This window comes from Podarcis pityusensis (genome assembly GCF_964106645.2).
Source record: "Podarcis pityusensis genome assembly, chromosome: 14".
NCBI lineage: Eukaryota > Metazoa > Chordata > Lepidosauria > Squamata > Lacertidae > Podarcis > Podarcis pityusensis.
In genome coordinates this window covers 4,825,312-4,840,819 of record NC_138039.1, presented here as the reverse complement: position 1 = coordinate 4,840,819, position 15,508 = coordinate 4,825,312, and the positions used below count along the sequence as shown (strand labels likewise).

Below are 15,508 nucleotides of genomic sequence, written 5' to 3'. Positions count from 1 at the left end.
CCTTTGTGGGTTGGGGGGGCGCTAAGGGTGCCCGCCGAGTCCCATGGTCACAGGCTTCATCCGCCTGTGATTTTTAAAAGGGTCCCCACTTCGCCGTAGCAGAAAAGACCCGTTTCGCGCGGAGCTAGTCCCTCCAGATCAGAGGGAGTCCGCCATTGCCAATGGCGCCACCCCGGAAGTCCCGATGCTGTTTAGGGCTTTAAAGGTCAGCACCAACACTTTAATTGCACTCGGAAAATCACCAGGAGCCAATGTAGATATTTGAGGTGTTATATGGTCCCGGCAGCCAGTCACCAGTCTAGGTGCCGCATTCTGGATTAATTGTAGTTTTCCCAATCGCCCCACCCAGAGTGCAGTAGTCCAAGCGGGAGAAAACCCTGGCCAGTGGTACTGAAAGATGCAAAGAGATGCAGAAGCCATAGCAAGGTTGCACTCGCCTCCTCTTGCTGCCTGGAAAGGTCATCCACCAGGCTGACTAAGACATGAACTTGGATTGGAATAGCTCTAAATAATCGCACATCATCTGAGCATTCTTCTAGCTGCTCCACCACAACTCTCTCCACCACCTTCCCCCAAAAGGGGGTGTATTTGCATCTAGTTGCTATTTATTCCAATTCAAGGGGTCCAGCGTCAGTTGTCTGGCTACAGTAAATCATGGGGAGGCAAACTAAGGCCCGGGGGCCGGATCCGGCCCAATCGCCTTCTAAATCTGGCCCTCGGACGGTCCGGGAATCAGTGTGTTTTTACATGAGTAGAATGTGTGCTTTTATTTAAAATGCATCTCTGGGTCATTTGTGGGGCATAGGAATTCGTTCATTTTTTCTTCTTCAAAATATAGTCCGCCCCCCCCCCCATGGTCTGAGGGACGGTGAACTGGCCCCCTGCTGAAAAAGTTTGCTGACCCCTGGGCTACACCACCACCTGTTTCAAGGCATTTTTATCCTAATGTGTTTTAGCAGTAATATGAACTGAAAAAAAGGAGTAGAAGATGGCTTGGTTTTCCTCCAATCTCAGAGAGTACCTCAGAAGCTGCCTCAGAAAAGGACAGACGTTTGGACAGCATGCAACATTTATTTAAAATGAATTGATTGATCGATTAATTGGTTCACAGGCAAATGACTCATCAATTAAAAATTGTTTAATTGGTTGGCAAGTCTAGGGTTCCTTCTGGAAAAGACTGGAGCCAGTTCTGCCAGCCAGCCAGCCAGCCAGCCGGGCCTCATCCTGTAGGGACCGGTGCCTCTTCTCTCTCTGCCATTCCAGCCAAGAAGACCAAGGCAACGCGGCTTTGATTTATTTATTAAAATGTCTCTACGGCGAAACATCTGCATGAAGAACGATAGATCAATGAGGTGTGCATGCCCATTTGCATAGCTTCCAAATAACTCATTGCTTTGCATAATTTATCCCTGCCTGCGCTGCAATTATTTTTCTAGCCTGCGATCTCCGAGGGTGCCATGATAAATCACAAGGCCCAGCGCCATGGGACTGGGAGGGGAGGGCGTGCTGCCTTCTGGAAAAAGGTAGTAATTCTCTTCAGTGGGATTTTCAAACCCTGCCGTCAGTTGAGTTGCAGGGGCTGGCACGAGAGTCCCTGAGAGAATTCCACTTGGGGTGAGCAATGGGTCTTTTTGCTGTCCATCAAAGTCATTCAAAAGTGTATGGCTCAGTTGGTAGTATAGTGGTACCTCGGGTTAAGAACTTAATTCGTTCTGGAGGTTCGTTCTTAACCTGAAACTGTTCTTAACCTGAGGTACCACTTTAGCTAATGGGGCCTCCGGCTGCCGCCACGCCGCCGCCATGGGATTTCTGTTCGCATCCTGAAGCAAAGTTCTTTTTTAAAAAAAATAAAAAAAATATTCATTTTTCTTTTTCATTCATTACATACACCTCAAATTCTTAACATTTACTATATATTCCTCCCTCCCTCCCCTCCAAGGCTTCCCCCAACTTCTGCCTCTGGTTTGTTTCTATTTTCACCCAATTTGCTATCTCTCAACAGAAAAAGTTATTAATAGCATAACATCAAACCTAAAAACATAAAAATAGAAGTAAATACACCATCATATTTCACTATCTTCTAAACATTTTCTAATGCTGATAATGTGAATGTTTGTTTAAATCCTTCCATCAAGTCTATTGACTTTCTTTGTTTCTGCAAATATAATATGAATGGTTCCTAATCTTTTTCAAAGTCTCTGTTGTCTTTTTCTCTTAGCCTATCTGTCATTTTTGCCAGCTGAAGCAAAGTTCTTAACCCGAGGTACTATTTCTGGGTTAGAGGAGTCTGTATCCTGAAGCGTATGTAACCTGAAGCATCTGTAACCTGAGGTACCACTGTACATGAAACTCTTAATCTCCGGGTTGTGGGTTCGAGCCCCATGCTGGGCAAAATATTCCTGTATTGCAGGGGGTTGGACTAGATGACCCTCGTGGTCCCTTCCAACTCTACAGTTCTAGGATTCATACAACCACACACACACACACACACACACCCTGCTCACGTTCAGCCCCCTTAGTGTGCTGATTGTAGCCAGTTAGTCTGGAAGATAATATAATGTGAAATGAAAAATTCCAGTCGATAAAAGGAAACCTTGGAGGCTTTTAAGGGTTTGCCGCTGTCATCCTTGGTCGGGATTTTAACTGCAGACCACTTGACAGCTGATTGCAAAAACCTCTGTTTCTACTCCATCAATGCAATTGGATAAAGAGCCATTTAATTGCATCCCAATGAGATTTCACTACCTGACTAGTGAGTGAGGTTCTTACCTGGCAGATACCTTGACAATAGCAGGTCACAGGGACCCAAAGATTAAAATCGATTGAGCTTCTTTTCGCTTCCTCCTTTGTCTGCCCCCGAAAGCAAAATATCTGCCTCCTCTGTCAACTTTGTTGATCCCCTCCCCAGGCAACTTTACATCCTTTTGGTGGTTTCAGCTGCTACTCCTTTTTTCACTTTTCCAATCTTAACTGAAATTTCCACATCAGCTTGCAATTTTTAAAAGAAATCAGCATTTTACTGTGCATTTTTCCTAAACACACACTTTTTTTTAAAAAAATGCAGTTTTGCAAGCAAGTTCTCATACAATGCATCTTTGTATGTTCTCCTCAGGAGGAGATGCATTTTAACGCACACATTTCCACCCGATATATAATTTCTTTACACATTTTCTCTTTCTCTGAGTTATTTTCACATATTTTTGTTGCACATCACCCCAGTCTCTGAGCGATGCAAGATTCCAGGCACTTACACAGAGTTCAGTTCCCTTGAAAGGAGGGACAGTGGAGTCTCTATGACATAATGTAAAAGGTATATGTAAAAAGGTATAATGTAAAAGAGACACGGGTGGCGCTGTGGGTTAAACCACAGAGCCTAGGACTTGCCAATCAGAAGGTCAGCGGTTCAAATCCCCGTGACGGGGTGAGCTCCCATTGCTCGGTCCCTGCTCCTGCCAACCTAGCAGTTCAAAAGCACGTCAAAGTGCAAGTAGATAAATAGGTACCGCTCCGGCGGGAAGGTAAATGGTGTTTCCGTGCACTGCTCTGGTTCGCCAGAAGCGGCTTAGTCGTGCTGGCCACATGACCCGGAAGCTGTACGCGTCTCCCTCAGCCAATAAAGCGAGATGAGGGCCGCAACCCCAGAGTCGGCCACGACTGGACCTAACTGTCAGGGGTCCCTTTACCTTTACTTTAAAAGGTAAAAAGTCACAGGGGTCTCCCCCTCCTGCTGCGACAAGTTCCCCTCCCCGCCTGATCTCCCAGAACCAGAAGACGCATGCAAAGGGCAGGGGAGAGATTGTCTGCCTGCAGGTGCAGTCTCTGATTGCTTGGGAGGGGGAACCCTGGGCAGAGGAGACATAACAAAGGTAAAAGTAAAGGACCCCTGGATAGTTAAGTCCAGTCAAAGGCGACTATGGGGTTGCGGCACTCATCTTGCTTTCAGGCTGAGGGAGCCGGCGTTTGTCCACAGACAGCTTTCCAGGTCTTGTGGCCAGCATGATTAAGCTGCTTCTGGCGCAATGGGACACCGTGACGGAAACCAGAGCGCATGGAAACACCATTTACCTTCCTGCCGCAGCGGTACCTATTTATCTACTTGCACTGGCGTGCTTTTGAACTGCTAGGTTGGCAGGAGCTGGGATAGAGCAATGGGAGCTCACTCCATTGCAGGGATTCTAACCGCCGACCTTCTGATCGGCAAGCCCAAGAGGTTCAGTGGTTTAGACCACAGCACCACCTGCGTCCCATGTACACCTATGTACACAGCCTTAGCACCCAAAAAAGGTCTTGTTTCTTCCACAGCCACAGCCTCGGATTCAACCGGAAATCAAGCATTGTCCTGCCTCTCTCTCCCCAGCTTGCTGCTTTTCTTCTAGTTCACAAAATTTCCAGCTCTTTCTCATCGCCTTTCTAACTATCCGTCTGCTCAGAGTCCCTTTCCTTTGTTCCCCTTAATGGCCCATCACCCAGGCTATCGCCTCGCCATGGATCACAGGGCAGTCTACAATATAAAAACACGAAAATACACAACATATGACAAACAAAACAATGATCCTCCCCCCATACACAAACAGTTTAAAAGGCCACCCTGGGGAGAACGTTCCATAAATGGGGAGCCACCACAGAAAAGGCCCATACTTTTGTTACTACCCTCTAGACATCTCATGGAGGCGACAGCTGAAGATGGGCCTCAGAAAATGATCACAGGCTCTGGGTTGATTCTTATAGGACAGTGTTTCTCAACCTGTGGGTCCCCAGATGTTGTTGGACTACAACTCCCATCATTCCTAGCCAGCATGACCAGTGGTCAGGGAAGATGGGAGTTGTAGTCCAACAACATCTGGGGACCCACAGGTTGAGAACTGCTGATATAGGAAGAGGCGGTCCTTGAGATCATGTTAGAGAAGGAGAACAAAACCAAATTCTTCTCCCATCTCTAAGCCACACTAACTCCATATATTCAAAGCACGATGATACTGCTTTAAACCGCTATGGCTTCCCCTGAAAAATTCTGGGAGCTGAGCCTTAACAGCTGAGAGCTGTTAGGAGGTCTCTGTTCCAAATCGAAAATTGCCAGAGTTCCCTGTGAAGAAAAATTCATTGTTAAATCACTTTGGAAATCGTAGCTCTGGGAAGGGAATTGACAACAACTTTCAGCCCCCTTCACAAACTACAGCTCCCATAATTCTTTTTTTGGGGTTGGGGGAGCCATGGCTGTTTAAAGTGGTGTCCATAGCGCATAAAATGTATGGCACGAATGTGGTCTTAAGCTGTCCTCAGGCATAGGGCTAGGGGCTCCTAGATCCTGGCCCCACAATAGCTTACTAGGGAAATGCTGAAGTCGCCCTTTGGGGTGCCTCAGGGTCAATTTTTATGGTAGCCCAAATCTCAGTTGTATGGGTGTATGTATATATCTCAATTTTAACTCATGAGCTATTGCTGCAATCTGCTCTGATTGTATATTTCATCTTTATGAACGCTGTTTTTATTGTGTTAGGCGAGCTGGTCTTTGACTGTAATAAATTATTATCTATCTATCTATCTATCTATCTATCTATCTATCTACTGGCCCCACTTCTATCCAAGCCACCAGCCAGATGAAACCACAAATGGACTGCCATGAGAGTGACCATTTTGCTCTGCCCCTGCCAGGGCGGCCATAAGCACCCCCTGAGCAACCGAAAGGGAATGGCAGCTTGCACCGGATGAATGGCCTTGAATACCATATTGAATACCAAATGGCCTTGAATACCATATTGTGCAGGAGAGTTGTCCCCTTCTCTATCTCCTCCTCTATATTATAGGAGAGAATATACCATATATATAAAGGTAAAGGGGACCCCTGACCATTAGATCCAGTCGTGGACAACTCTGGGGTTGCGGTGCTCATCTCGCTTTACTGGCCGAGGGAGCCGGCGTACAGCTTCCGGGTCATGTGGCCAGCATGACTAAGCCGCTTCTGGCAAACCAGAGCAGCACACGGAAACACCGTTTATCTTCCCGCCGGAGCGGTACCTATTTATCTACTTGCACTTTGACGTGCTTTTGAACTGCTAGGTGGGCAGGAGCAGGGACCGAGCAACAGGAGCTCACCCCGTCACGGGGATTCGAACCGACGACCTTCTGATCAGCAAGTCCTAGGCTCTGTGGTTTAACCCACAGCGCCACCCGCGCCCCACCATATATATAGATATATCCACAATAGACCCCAGCTGCAGCCCCATTGTTGAGTGGCATTTCCAGGAACAAACCTTGGAATGAAAGCTATTGGGACCATTTTATTTTTTCCGGGGTTGTTGCATCTGCTGTTTTTTTGCTTTGGTTAGACAGCGTTCCGCGCACCCGGCAGATGTATCGAATTTTCCTGACAACGCCAAATGAGCCGGCGTTGACTCTCTTTCTCTGGAATTAGAGAGAATGTGTTTGCTGTACACAGAAGCGCCTCGCGTCCCACAGTGTGCTGTACTGTGGGGGAAATGCAGTCTCAATAAAAGCAATGGGAATTACCAAAGCAGCGATCTGCTCGGGAGCCGAAGGCTGCTTTTGTGCCTGCAAGTAAGAATCAGTGCTCCTAATAAGTGGATTTGAAAATGTCAGTGTCAGGAAAAAGCAGCAAGGCAAAAGCCAGCTCCAGATGGCTGGAATGCAAAACAGTGCAGATGTACTGTTGGAGAAAAGGTGGAGCCTATTCTCTGTACTGAGCACCGGATGTTAGCTCAGTGTGTCATCTGACCTGTACTGGAAGTACAGGGGAGGAGTGTGAGACTCTTCTGATGGAGTCTGAAGGGAACAGTCACATTTCTATGTACTGTTGAATGACAGGAATAAAACATGTAGAAAGGACTCCTGTCTGTCTCTTCTTCCCCTCCCTGGGAAGGAATGCAGGGAGGGAGGAAGGAGGAGGGTGTGTCCTGCTCACGTTTGAGGAGGATCGCCGGTTTGTTTACCTAGCCTGCCGGAGGTCGCAGACGGACGGTAACCACAGTATCTCGCTCAATTGCCTCGGGGGAGGCCAGGTACCTCTGCCTGTGAGCTGATGAAGATACTGACATATGGCAGCCTTCGGATGGTTGCGATTCATCGGACATCTGCATGAGAGGCTGGTGGATTGTCCTCCTCTGCTCCAAGGAGGAAGAGAAGCATCTGAGAACAGCCAGAGGCTCAACAGACGGCTGGTGGAAAGAAGAGGTGTTTTCCAGAGCAACAAAGTTCAAGGTATGCTGCATTTCGGGCTAAAAGTGTGAACGCAGTCTGATAAATTCACTGGTTCACGGGGAGCTGCGTTTTGGAAAAATACAGCTCCGGTAGAAGAGGCCTGCATTCCACAAATTCTTGTGGTTGATAAGAAGTCCTATTGAAATGCATTGTTGCTAGGTAACGGAAAGTTACTGGCAGAGGGGCTGGACTGTGAGCCTGGGAAAGCGAAACAAAATCAGAGAATGTTTTGGCTACAAAGTTCACGTGCCCTTGGAAGGGACTTTTCATAGCAGCCAGAGTTTAGCTGCCAGGTGCAAAAGACCGTAAACAACTTGCAGTTTTGCCTGCGTGAGAAAGGAAAAAACAACTGTTGGATTTTACAGTTTGTTTGACAGTGTGAGCTGGAGGCTTGGATTCAAGATGGATGCCAAGAAGGGGGAGACTTGCCTAACTCATCTCCCCTAACCAGAGACAGTTATTCATCATGGTCTGGATGAATAACTACCCCAGAAGGGGTGAGCCAAGATGATGCTGGCCAGGTTCCTAAGAGCTCAACGAAAGCTGAGGAGAGCTTTGACCCCAGAGGGGAGAGTGCAGGAACTGTGGCTGTTGGAACTGTTGGTGTTCCTGAACAAGGTGCAATGGGTGTTGAAGACAGGGGGAGGGAAGAACAGAGTTCTAATTCCCCCACTGCTGATGCTACTGGAGAGCATGGAGTAGCATTGAGTGCTGTCCGATGCTACAATTGTGGACAGACTGGGCATCTACAGCGAAACTGTAAGAAGCCGCGCCAGTCAAGAGGAGCAAAGAGCAGCTCTACGAAGCCTGAGGCGTCAGGCAAAAGCCGTACCAAGTGCCAGGTGAAACCTGCAAAGGCTATGATGGCGAAAGGAACCACGCCAGATGTTGGGAACTCGTTCATAATTGACACGGGCTCAACGGTTCATATGTGCCCGCACAGAGGACTATTTTCGACGTTGAAGAAGCAAAGCTTCACTGTGAAACAGCCCAACGATCAAGAGTTGGAAGCGACTGGAATTGGGACTGTGTTTCTTGAGAGTCTGAACTTGACTATAAGTGATGTTTACCTGGTTCCAGAACTGAGATTTAATCTGCTGAGCATGTCGCAGATTGCAAAGAAAGGACTGAAACTGTCCTATGATGCTAAAAGCTGCAAGATCTACAAAGATGGAGAACTGTTTCTTACTGCCAAAGAGAAAGATGGACTGTATTTGTTGACTTTTGATCAAAGTGATTACATGAAATGTAATTCTTCTGTTTCTAACGAAATCTCTCTTGCAGGTGTGACCCGTGTGAGCACCAGGAAGGTGACGAAGAAGGTCGACAGAGCATTTCAGCGGGTGTATGCTGATGTGATTGGTCCTCTAGAACCATCTAGAGGCAGTGCAAAGTATTACCTTTTGTGTGTGGATTGTTTCACTAATTATTCTTGGGTTTATATGATGGAGAAACCGCATGAAACTTTAGAAAAGTTTCAGGAGTTTTGTGACAAGGTTAAAAATATGCATGATGCTAACATTGATTGTCTTTTTATAGATGAGAAGCAAATTTTTCTGTTACAGAAGTTTCAGAAGTTCCTGGATGGAAAAGGGATAGACCACAAAGTGGCAGTTTCGCAAGAAGCGTGGAACAGGGGGGTCTGTGTGAGAGTGAACAAAGAATTGCAAAAGGGAATGAATGCGCAATTGCTGAGTTCACGTTTGTCACATGAATATTGGGCCGAATCGCTAGCGTCCTATCTTCATGTGTGGTTGAGAAAAGTCTCAACAGAGTTGGGATGTTCTCCTTTTGAGAAGCTGTTCAATAGAAAACCTTCTGTTGCCTATTTTAAGGTTTTCGGGTCTCATGTGAGAACAGAAGCTCCAGGTGGAGTAAAGAATGCCAGAGGCATTTTTGTGGGTTATGAAAAGGGTCTCTACAGAGTAATTTTGTCTGAATCTGGTCAGGTGATTCTCACAAAGTTCCTAGAGAGTGCTCCAAAGCAAGAGCGGGTAGTACAGACATTTCCCACAGGTGACGATTCAGATGATGATGATGATTTTTCTGATGTCACAGATTACAGTGGTACTGATGATAATGACAGTGATAGCTCAGAGAGCTCAGGTGAAACAGTCATTGAGAGGAAATCTCACACAATGGATAGACCTTCACAGGTGAAGGAAGAACCACTGATTGCTACTGGTTCTCAACAAAGTCCAGAGGTTGAACCAGTGAGCACAGAGGATCAGAACCTCATACGCAGGTCTGAGAGAGTTACAAAGGGTGTACCATCAAAGAGGTACTCAAAAGAGTTTGCTAACTTAGCTGTTGCATGTGTTGCTATTGTTAACAACTCAAAGCAGGTTGAAGCAGTGTCTAAGTCAGAGACAAAGACACAACAGAGAGTAGCTAGCCAAGGTAATGCAGAAGCACTCATTCCTTGGAAGCCAGACAACCAGAGAGGTACACTGGTAGAACCAGTGGTGGGGAGTTCCAAGGGTGGAACTGAAACAACAGGGGACTGTTATATGTATAACAACTGTTTGTTCTCTTCTCTGGATCATGTTTTGCCAATTGATGCTTTTGGGGGAGGATGTCAGGAAAAAGCAGCAAGGCAAAAGCCAGCTCCAGATGGCTGGAATGCAAAACAGTGCAGATGTACTGTTGGAGAAAAGGTGGAGCCTATTCTCTGTACTGAGCACCGGATGTTAGCTCAGTGTGTCATCTGACCTGTACTGGAAGTACAGGGGAGGAGTGTGAGACTCTTCTGATGGAGTCTGAAGGGAACAGTCACATTTCTATGTACTGTTGAATGACAGGAATAAAACATGTAGAAAGGACTCCTGTCTGTCTCTTCTTCCCCTCCCTGGGAAGGAATGCAGGGAGGGAGGAAGGAGGAGGGTGTGTCCTGCTCACGTTTGAGGAGGATCGCCGGTTTGTTTACCTAGCCTGCCGGAGGTCGCAGACGGACGGTAACCACAGTATCTCGCTCAATTGCCTCGGGGGAGGCCAGGTACCTCTGCCTGTGAGCTGATGAAGATACTGACAGTCAGGTCACTGGGGGTAACTGAGTGTGAGCTGAGGGGCTTGCCCTGTCCTTGCGTGACCCTGGGCGGATCCATGCCATACATTTCAAGCACGCCCAGCACACATTTAAAATACTTGACCTCTGCCCAAAGAATCCTGGGAACTGTAGTTTGTTGAGTTTGCTGGGAGTTGTAGGGGGAAATTGCAGTTCTTGTGATTCTTGGTAGGAGGAATGTGCATGAAATGGGCACCTGATGTTCTTTTGTGTGGACCTGCCCACAGTAGACTAAGGCTGCATATGCACCATGCATTTAAAGCACATGATTTTGTCCCAAAGAATCCTGGGACCTTAGTTTTTTTTTTTTAAAAAAAAATATATTTCAAAACCAAAATTTTTTACAAACATCAAATTTGAAATCCATATTCATTTTCTAACATAAGCCTATTACATAGATTGTTGTTGCTGTTTAGTCGTTTAGTCATGTCCGACTCTTCGTGACCCCATGGACCAGAGCACGCCAGGCACTCCTGTCTTCCACTGCCTCCCGCAGTTTGGTCAGACTCATGCTGGTAGCTTCGAGAACAGTGTCCAACCATCTCGTCCTCTGTCATCCCCTTCTCCTTGTGCCCTCCATCATCAGGGTCTTTTCCAGAGAGTCTTCTCTTCTCATGAGGTGGCCGAAGTATTGGAGCCTCAGCTTCAGGATCTGTCCTTCCAGTGAGCACTCAGGGCTGATTTCCTTCAGAATGGAGAGGTTTGATCTTCTTGCAGTCCATGGAACTCTCCAGAGTCTCCTCCAGACCATAATTCAAAAGCATCAATTCTTTGGCGATCAGCCTTCTTTATGGTCCAGCTCTCACTTCCATACATCACTACTGGGAAAACTATAGCTTTAACAATATGGACCTTTGTTGGCAAGGTGATGTCTCTGCTTTTTAAGATGCTGTCTAGGTTTGTCATTGCTTTTCTCTCAAGTAGCAGGCGTCTTTTAATTTCGTGGCAGCTGTCACCATCTGCAGTGATCATGGAGCCCAAGAAAGTAAAATCTCTCACTGCCTCCATTTCTTCCCCTATAGATTACCTAAATTAAAATATATCTAATTGCTCTAGGCTTCCCTTTGCTCTATGTAAATACAATGCAATTAACAAATTATATTATAAATGTAGAATCCTGGGACCTTAGATTTTTAAGGGTGCTGGGAACACTGGCTCTGTGAAGGGTAAACTTCAGTCCCAAGGGTTCATTGTAATTTCCATATGCTTTCAATGCATGGTGTGCATTGGCTCAGCCTAGGTTGTGGCTACACATGGCAGGGGCATTGCTAGGTGCTTCAAGGACTCAGGACATAAATTTGCATGTCATTTGCATAAACTGATTTATACGCATGGCACTCTCTGGGCAAATCAAGGTGTCAGGTGTTGGGATGTGTGCTTTGCAGAGAACCCAGCTGCCATGCAAGCAAGGGGGCAAAAAAACGAAAGGGATGGGAAGGGGCAGAAGATTTGGGGGCTGACATGGAAGGAGGGGACGAACCTTCTAACCATGCCCCTGGAACTGGGGAGTTAAAACAGAAGCTGAAGACCTGGAGGATGGTGGAGTGTTGGGTTCAGGGTATCTGGGAAATGCTAAGAGGCTGTGGGTGTTTGATGGTCAGGGACCCTAGAAGAATTTGCCTAGGACCAGGTTAGACTCTGGGTCTGGCTAGCTCAGGCTTGCCTGCTCTGGGGTCTCAAATCTCCTGGGTCTTTCCTGCCAGATCCTTCCTAAACTGAAGGTGCTTGCTATATGTTAGAATGACTGCTGCTGTCTTGGGATGGGGGTGTGTGTGTGTGTCCCATGTTGCTAGGCCACTTCTCCTATAACCTTCCCCGCTGTGTGGCCTCCTGCCCAATGATGAAGCAGCCCAGATCCATTGCATACTTTCCCCTTGCAAGTGAACTGATAGACACCCCTGCATATACATCATTGACCCCTCCCTCAATGATGTTCAAGCTCCAGGCCCTTTCCTTGCAATTCCACCCCACTTCTGGCTCAGGAACCCCACCAATGGGTCGTCCCTCCATCTTTGGGGCAATCTGATTCCCTATTCCCTGAGAAATCCCTTTGTGATATTCTCTTTCTCTCTTTCCTGGTGGCAAATGCCAGGATATGTTCCTGCAAGAGACACACACCCCTCCCTGTTCTCTGCTCTAATGCATCTTCCACCTGGTGCGTACCTGCAGTTCAAAAAGACCGGGTTTGGCAAGTAAAGGGTGAGGTGCCTCTCTCTCCCTCTCTCTCTCTCTCTCTCACCTTGCCGACAGGCATTCTGTTGCCTCAACAGTGATTGGAGTGACGTAGACAGCATCATCATTGCAGCTTGGAACTCAAGGTTGTCCGCGGCTCTCCAAAGAGAACAACTGAAAGCATTGATTTGCGAGAAGGCAAAGAAGGCCCTTCAGAGAGCCGGTGTCCTGGGAAAGACCTGAAAAGGTTTCGAAGCGTTTTCCCTTAAGCCTGTGATTCCATCCAGAAAACGCTCCTCCAAACCCACCCTCCTCTATGGAAAGAAACATCGAATAGCCCAGGTGGAAACACAGGCTCCAGTGGGTTGAGCAGGTGAAACAAATAGTGGGTCCAATGCTCAAGAATATGGTTTCTGCATGAGCTGTAGAGGGAAGCAAGGGGCAGATGGAGCTCGTCCACCTGGGAAGGTAGAATATCTAGGAGAAGGAAAATTCAAAATGTCACTTAGATGAGGATCTGAAAATATTTTCCTTGAAGCTTGAATGAGTTTTATTCTGGATAGTCTTATTTGATGTTTTAACATGTTTTAATCGGCTTTGAGATTTGTTCTTTAAAATATGAAGCAGTATAGAAATAGAATGAAGAAGAAGAAGAATCCATGCCTTGTGGCTATATTCATTTGTGATAAAGGCTTTGACAGTAAACGCTGGGGAGCAATCCATACCCGCTGCCTTGTGGGACATCTTTAGAAGTAAATGCTACACAGATCCAGAGTGGAGTCCCTAAGGTAGTTGGTGTCAGGCTGGACACAGAGGATAAAGGGCCGGATACTTATGATGTGGGAATGTTCAGGGTGGCAGGAGAGGATATACTGTTTATTAATATCCTTCCTAACTTGCGCTAGCAAGTTCCTTTACTTAGCAGAGTTACGGTACATTCCCCTTTTTACATGCACAGCAGACAGCTGGTTGCAGGCTCGTGTGAGCCTCTCACTATTATACAATTCAATCTGTCTCAGATTGAATTGTACGTTCCTGGTAAGTTCCCTCAAATCCCTCTTAAAATAATAAAGACGCGACAATCTTATTCAAAGTAGATAAAATAAGTTTACTCACATCAGTTCACAGTTGGATTCCTGAAGGCAGACTTAGTTACAAATATGTACATGCAGATCTACCCCATATGGGGGAATAATCCCAGTGCTCCTGCTAGCTGAGAGCTAGCAGAGCAGTCCTAACTAAAAGCTGGTCAAACGAAGAAGGAAGTAAAAAAGAGAGAGGTGTGCTGCATGACTCATCCTTTTGTTACCTGGACAGGTTAGATCATGCCCACCTTCTATCACATGCAAAAGGAAGGATGCTCCAGCCAGGAGGAACAGGAAGTTTTCAAGTGGCTGGACCAAACTTTCCCTCGCATGTCTTTTCTAGCATTACAAGGAATGTTGTACTTGACTGCCTCTCATGGATCAATCCCACAGATGAGTGGGCACCAGGTGAAGGGGGTTGGAGATGGATTTGGAAGGAGGAATCACTGATCTGGGGGAACCTGTAACAGCCAGGAGATGAGAGTCAGAGGCAGAAGAAGCTGCAAGAGTGGAGAGTGAAGTACAGGTGCAGGAAGAGGGAGAGATGGGTCAAGCTGGTGCAGAGTCAAGCGCTTCTGCACCTCCTCTTCTCTGCGCCACTGGACTCCAGGACCAGGCAAGAATTGAAGAGGGAGGAACAGAAGCAGGTCAACAGGTCAACATCCCTGCTTCGTAGGGGCCTTCCCACTTTGCTCAAAGCAGTTTACAACAACAGGAACAGCAATACCTCGCAAAAATCAGTAATCACAAGAATAATTTTGTATCAACAGCAATAAGAAATAATATTATAATTGCTGCCAGGGCTTTTTTTTTTTCAGTCAGAACTCACCAGAACTCAGTTCCGGCACCTTTCAGGTGGGTGCCATTGCCATTATAAGAGAACAAGGGAGGCGTCGTGGTGAGTTCCAGCACCTCTTTTTCTAGAAAAATAGCACTGATTGTTACCTAATAGCAAATGTAAAGGTACCCTGACCATTAGGTCCAGTCGTGGACGACTCTGGGGTTGCAGCACTCATTTTGCTTTATTGGCTGAGGGAGCCGGCGTACAGCTTCCGGGTCATGTGGCCACTTCTGGCAAACCAGAGCAGCGCACGGAAACGCTGTTTACCTTCCCACTGGAGCGGTACCTATTTATCTACTTGCACTTTAACGTGCTTTTGAACTGCTAGGTTGGCAGGAGCAGGGTTCGAGCAACAGGAGCTCACCCCATCGCAGGGATTCAAACCGCCGACCTTCTGATCGGCAAGCCCTAGGCTCTGTGGTTTAACCCACAGCGCCACCCGCGTCCCTAATAGCAAATGTAACAGCATGCAAAAATAAATTCCAGTACAGTGGTACCTTGGTTGTCGAACGGCTTGGCTCCTGAACAAATCAGCTCCTGAAAGCCGCAAACCTGGAAGTGAGTGTTCTTGTTTGCAAATGTTTTTCGGAAGTCGAACGTCCAACACAGCTTCCACGGCTTCCGATTGAGTGCAGGAAGCTCCTGCAGCCAATCGGAAGCCACCCTTGGTTGTTGAACCATTCCAGGAGTCGAACGGACTCCTGGAATGGATTAAGTTTGACAACCAAGGTACCACTGTACTAGTAAAAGTAGCTAAAATGCAGTTCTTGGCAGTTGGAAGAAAACAACAAGGGAGCCTGAACAGTTTTCCCCTGGTCCTAAATGTTGTAGACACTGTGCCCATGACAAAATAGCCAAGAGGCAAGTTGAGGCAATTCCAGTGTTTGCAGGAATACCAAAACAAACAAATAAACAAACGAACTCTAGAAACAATAAGCTCTGGAAGAAGAGGCAACAAGTCCAAAGCAAGCCACTGGGGCCTGAGGATGTTCAGCAGCCATAGAAAGCTGCCTGCCTGTTGAGGTCATGACTGACAGACAAGGCCAGTGACAGTGAGCAGAGGCCGTTCATGCCACAACATTTTGTTGCAGCCCCTGCTGGTTCTCTTCTAGGAGACAGGGTTCAATTATT

At 46.9% G+C, this 15,508-nt stretch overlaps 1 long non-coding RNA gene across 1 annotated transcript in view; it reads left to right on the top strand.

Annotated features, from left to right (window-relative positions):
• The first annotated feature begins 8,225 nt into the window (after positions 1-8,225).
• Positions 8,226-15,508, top strand: part of LOC308463145 — a 795,191-nt gene continuing 787,908 nt past the window's right edge. The window contains exon 1 of the long non-coding RNA XR_013979483.1: positions 8,226-9,231. This is a non-coding gene — a long non-coding RNA (uncharacterized lncRNA). The remainder of the gene's footprint in view (positions 9,232-15,508) is intronic.